Source organism: Podarcis tiliguerta (assembly GCF_965153285.1).
Source record: "Podarcis tiliguerta genome assembly, chromosome: 6".
Lineage (NCBI taxonomy): Eukaryota > Metazoa > Chordata > Lepidosauria > Squamata > Lacertidae > Podarcis > Podarcis tiliguerta.
The window spans coordinates 67,468,193-67,474,192 of NC_139539.1; the positions used below are offsets into that span (position 1 = coordinate 67,468,193).

At 44.6% G+C, this 6,000-nt stretch overlaps 1 protein-coding gene across 4 annotated transcripts in view; it reads right to left on the reverse strand.

The window, feature by feature from the left end:
* TTLL7 (tubulin tyrosine ligase like 7) overlaps positions 1-5,404 on the reverse strand; it is a 72,090-nt gene extending 66,686 nt beyond the window's left edge. For 2 of the 4 annotated variants that reach the window (XM_083444855.1, XM_083444854.1), the window contains exon 1: positions 5,289-5,404. The gene's annotated coding sequence lies outside the window, so the exon portion shown is untranslated. Of the gene's footprint in view, positions 1-1,486; positions 1,747-5,288 lie in introns of those variants that run through there. The other 2 variants (XM_083444856.1, XM_083444853.1) reach the window with 1 other exon arrangement.
* Positions 5,405-6,000: the final 596 nt, after the last annotated feature.

Below are 6,000 nucleotides of genomic sequence, written 5' to 3' on the forward strand. Positions count from 1 at the left end.
TTTCTCCCTTATCTGAAAGCCCCATAGAATCTTCTCAAAATAACTGTATTTCTCAGCTCTTTTAAAATAGCACACCATTGCCCTAAAGTTTCCACCTCCTAAAATAATCCCATCACATTCTGCTGTGTAATCAGGGTGACAGCATCCTTGCTCAGAACATGGAAGTCGTAACAAACCCATTTGTCCTCTAAAGGATTATTTGGCTTCAGCACGATGGAGGTCACTTTAACCATTTTTTTTCTTTCGTGTACAACAGCTTAATATTTCTCTTAACCTAATATTACACTTAACATTTGCATACCTAATTGAAATCCCCACAACCACAGTCAGTGCTATTATCACTCATATCACAAATATTTGCTTCTGACTGACAGGCAGTTTTTTCCATATGGTGCTTCTCGTTTATTATTGACAACAACCTGAGTTAACATATCCTGGGGAATTTTTTTGCATACTTATACTTCAGAAAAGAAAGCAAAAAGCCATAAACATTCATTTTCTATCTAGCTGGAAGACCGAGGGGGGTGAGGAGTCCACAGCCAATAAATTGCCCCCTCTTTCTATCCTACTCCATTTCTGCAGGCATAAGCCAAGCATTTCTAGTTTCTATCACACAGGTGATAGAAATGAAGACACCATCGTACATGCAAGCATATTGTACCAAAGCTGAAAACTTCCAGTCATTGTGGTTTAAAATAAAAAATAAGAAATGTCCTGATCTGACGTTCAGAAAGATTCAGACGACATTTATCCAAATGCATTTCATCATTTAGGCCCAACACATTCTTGATTTAGGCTCTCCTCCCTGCAACCTCCTATTTCCCTGACATGAGAAAAGAAAACCTCTCCGGAATTATGATGCCTTTCTTTCTTTGTCTTTCTTTCTTTCTTTCCCCCAGCAAAACATCTTTGTCAGCAACGGTGCCACAAAGCCCTTGGGCACAGCTAAGCCAGTGCAAATCAGAGCAACACCCCTCTCTCCCCCAACAGCAGGGGAAAGGAGAACAAGAGAATAATAATGGCAATAATCGGAAAGAGCAAAGCACAGCTGAGCTCTGGGTGCACATGACAAAGCAAGGTGAACAACCACTGCAGATCTTCCAGATGACTTAAAGGCATCACCTTCCAATGGGGCTTTTCCTGCAACTGGGGAGAGGGGCTCTCGTGGGGTCCTTTTCCACGGGGCTCCCTTCTTCAGAAAAGGATGCTGAATCATCAGCAGTTTCAGCCCGGTCTCTCCCCTTCCCTGACACCCGCCCCTATTTGTTGCAGCATCAGTTTCACCCATGCAACCCCCCCCCCCCAGCTCTTCTTTCTTACCTTTTTGCAGGGCACAGATAGGGAGAGAAGAGGCGTTGGAGCTATATAGCTATTGTGCTTAGAATATGCCCAGGTTGGCTGGCTGGCTGGCTGGCTGGCTGGCTGGCGGCGAGGGACTGGGAAAAGCTATGATCCCTAAATGATGCAACGGCTCGCTGTCATTTACCTGCAATAGGTGGCGGGTCCCTTCAACCTACCGGCCGCCCCCCCGGGCCGTTGTAGTCCCAGGCAGCGCCGAGATCCGGCAGACTCTCCTCCTCGCTCGGGGCTGCCCGGTGCCAACGGCCAAGGAGAGTGGCGGGTGCGCCTCGCGTCCCAGCTCGCTCCCCCGGCAGCGGTGGCAGCATCTGCTCCGGAGCCTGCCAGGGCTGGACACGCTCGCGAGGAGGGATGTTGCTGCAGAGCGGGAAGGCCGGAGCGAACCATTCCTCAACCGCGGGGGAGATGGAGCAGGGGGAGAGAGAGAGAGAGCCATGCGACACCCGCTGCCCGACCAGGGAAATGCAGGGCTTCTGTGCACTAAGGGCGGGAGGCGGATTGCTGGAGAAATCAGATACTTAAGACAGCATCTCAAAAAGCAGACAAATCACCTTGCCAACAAAGGCCCGTATAGTTAAAGCTATGGTTTCCCCAGTAGTGATGTATGGAAGTGGGACCTGGACCATAAAGAAGGCTGATCTCCGAAGAATTGATGCTTTTGAATTATGGTGCTGGAGGAGACTCTTGAGAGTCCCATGGACTGCAAGAAGATCAAACCTATCCATTAGTAAGGAAATCAGCTCTGAGTGCTCACTGGAAGGACAGATTGTGAAGCTGAGGCTCCCAATACTTTGGCCACCTCATGAGAAGAGAAGACTCCCTGGAAAAGACCCTGATGCTGGGAAAGATGGAGGGCACAAGGAGAAGAAGAAGAAGAAGAGTTTGGATTTGATATCCCGCCTTTCACTCCCTTTCAGGAGTCTCAAAGCGGCTAACATTCTCCTTTCCCTTCCTCCCCCACAACAAACACTCTGTGAGGTGAGTGGGGCTGAGAGACTGTGACTGGCCCAAGGTCACCCAGCAGCTGCATGTGGAGGAGCGGAGACGCGAACCCGGTTACCCAGATTACGTGACTACCGCTCTTAACCACTACACCACACTGGCTCTCAGGGGACGACAGAGGACGAGATGGTTGGACAGTGTTCTTGAAGTGTACCAGCATGAGTTTGTACCATGCTGTGTACCAGCATGAGTTTGACCAAACTGCGGGAGGCAGTGGAAGACAGGAGTGCCTGGCTTGCTCTGGTCCATGGGGTTACGAAGAGTCGGACACGACTAAATGACTAAACAACAGCAACAACTGTACATACAGTATATATGTATATGTTGTACCAAGGCAGCAGGAGAGAAGACCCCACCCACCTACCCCTCTCCTGCCATGAAAATGTAAAGGCCCGCCTAGGCTGCCTCTGAATTGCAAACAGATGGGATGTAGCAACCTGAAAAGCAGCGATTCTGGTCTCTGCAGCCGGTGCATCGGCTGCCCATCTTCTTTGGCTGCAGCAGCAGCAGGGCTGACTCAGTTTCCCCGCAAGCAACAGCAACGAGGTGCATCGGGGAAAGGTTTCACTTTCCTGGGATTCATGCACCGTGTCATCAGGGCTCCAGTGAGCAGATGGCATAGGGAAACTCCAGCCCTCCAGATGTTTAGGACTACAATTCCCATTATCCCTGACCTGACCACTGGTCCTGTTAGCTAGGGATGATGGGAATTTTAGTCCGAAACATCTGGAGGTCCTGAGTTTGCCTATGCCTGTGCGAGATAGCTTTACTTGTAACAGGGTTTCCCAAGCTTGAGTCTCCAGCTGTTTTTGGACTACAACTCCCATCATAACCTAGCTAGCAGGACCAGTGGTCAGGGATGAGGGTAACTGTCGTCCAAAACCAGCTGGAGACCCAAGCCTGGGAAATCCTGATTTGGAAGTAAAGCCTGCCAGTTTCTAAAGGATTTGCACCCAAGTAAGTGCATGTAATAAGGATCGCGACACCGCCCTGTTCCCGATTATAATCATGCAGCCTCTGCAACCCCAGAGTCAGCCACAACTGGACCTAATGGTCAGGGGTCCCCTTTACCTTTACCTTAAGTCACCTAGAGAGCACCAAACAAGCACCAAGTATGTGATAATATAAATATGACTGCTCTACTGATGCAACACTTGATGAAGGTTTTAGGCAGTTTAAATGGGACATTTGTGAATGATGTGCGAATTGCAAAACAGACATGCATCACTCTAGTTACAGGTAGGTAGCCGTGTTGGTCTGCCATAGTCGAAACAAACTTTAAAAATTCCTCCCAGTAGCACCTTAGAGACCAACTAAGTTTGTTATTGGTATGAGCTTTTGTGTGCATGCACACTTCTCCAGATATCTGAAGAAGTGTGCATGCACATGAAAGCTCATACCAATAACAAACTTAGTTGGTCTCTAAGGTGCTACTGGGAGGAATTTTTTTATACATCACTCTAAATATTGATATAAAATTGAAATTTGGCTATGATGGTCTTATTACAAGAATTTGTTAGTGCTTGGTTTAAAAAGTTATTGGTTATATTCAGGAATTTACATAATAATGTTTTTATTTATTCTTTCTTGTAAGATACTCTGAATACTTGTAAAAAGAGCAGGATATAAATAATAAATAGCAGCAAAATAACAGAATAGATTATGGAAACAGAGAGTAGAGGATTCTCATTTATTTTAGGACTCTGTTTATGCTGCAAATTTTAACGCAATATGGCAGAACAGTTCACTGCAGGGTTCCAACTTGTCTTGCATTCTGAAGAATTTGTGTTAGCTCACAAAAAGCCTAAACAACGTGGGCCCAAAGTACTTTACAGACTGTCTAATTCCTTATTGCAGCACCTTGAACACTGAGATCTTCTGATGGGGGGATTTTGGTGGTCCCCTATACTCCTGAGTTTGTGTCCTGCCTCTTTAGATTGTATGCATGACAGCAGGGACTATCTGCACACTACCATGACAGCCCATTTTGGCTGCAGAGTGGGATAAAAAAATATTTACATAAATAAATGTATTCTATTTATTTATTCATCCATTTAACAACATTTATATACCAACTGGTTGTAACAAAACCTCCAAACAGTTTAGATGAGATTTGGTCATGTTTATTATTGAATGATACTTCTACATCGACTGCTGTTTAATATTTATAAAGCACTTGCTAGAACTGTTCTAAAAACTAGTTAAGATTCATGCCTGCTTATCAGTGATGCGGAATGGCATCCTCAGAGCAAATGATATGCAAAAAATGAGGCAAGCTAGAGTCTTATAAAAGGATATGGTGGCGTTTGTTTCTGCTTTGCGGAAGAAACCTCAAGGAAAACACACCCACTTGGATACACAACGTTTTCTTTGTTTCCTTTTTCTCTTTAATAAAAGAAGCAATCACATTTTCTAACTCTGTAAAATAAAATAAACCCAAGAGGAGGAACCCAAAGGTTTTTTCCCAAGTACAAGTCACATTTGAACCCTTCTTCCTAGTGAGTATCTGTTGTTCTTCAGCTAACCAGATCTGCCTCTTCTATCGTGAGTTCACAAATGCCTGGCAAAGGAGTGATTTATTTATTGTCTTGGCTGCCATAGCAGAAGCCACAATAATATGCAAAGAGTCTCGCCTAAACCTCTTTTCTCCCTGTATATCCTTCTCAGAAGTGTACACACTTCAAATGGACTGGGGAGCTGTAATTTCCTACAGCAATACGTTTTCTAATATATCTTGAGGTGAATGTCTTTCTTCCCAGTGCTCTCTATAAACACTCTGTTTAGCAGATATTATACAGAAAAAGTCAGCGTACTCTAAAGGTATTTTTTCTCTCTGCTGAGTACTTTGAAAGTAAAATTCGTAAACATAAAGCAAATTACATCACACGAAGCAAAGCTGCTGCCTCCTACAGTAAGGGAGTACTCACAGTCTGATTCAAGCAGCTCTGAAATGACCTAAACTTTCCCATCAGCTTCAGGCCCCAGCTTTTTTCAAAGGCCACATGTAGGTTCACTGATGTTTACAAGAGTTGTCCTGGGCAACCAAATGGAACACAGAGATTTAAAGGGACAACTTCCAGACTAGATACTATCTTCTCCAAATATTATTTTACTGCTTGTCCCATTCTTGAAAAAAAGAGTACGGGAAGCCGTTTTGATGTGAAGAGAAACAAAACAAACTACAGTTTTTTCTGTATCTCCTCCCCTTTAAAAGGGAAGAAAAGTTGCCCCGTTTTCAACGAGTATGTGGAATTTCTTAGCACGATGAAGGTATTTAATCATTCAGAAATAATTAGAAAGTCACACCCTTCCCTCTTTGTACTTCACAATACATTTCATGCTTCACCTGCATTTGGATAGCAAGATCAGCTCCCTCTAGTGACAAACATATAATGTATTTGTCCATACAGAGGTCGTATCAGGATAACATAACCAATTACAGGTTGTATGCTGTTTGTGAACAGACTCCTCCACCTGCTCCAAGGACTATTAATGTCAACAACAGGTTGCCAGAGAAGAGGCAGATGGTACTGAAAGCAAAAGTGCTGCAGCTCCTTGAATGCAATCCTATACCAACTTACAGGGAAGTAAGCCCAGTTAAACTCAGTGGGACTTACTTCTCAGTAAACGTACTTAAGA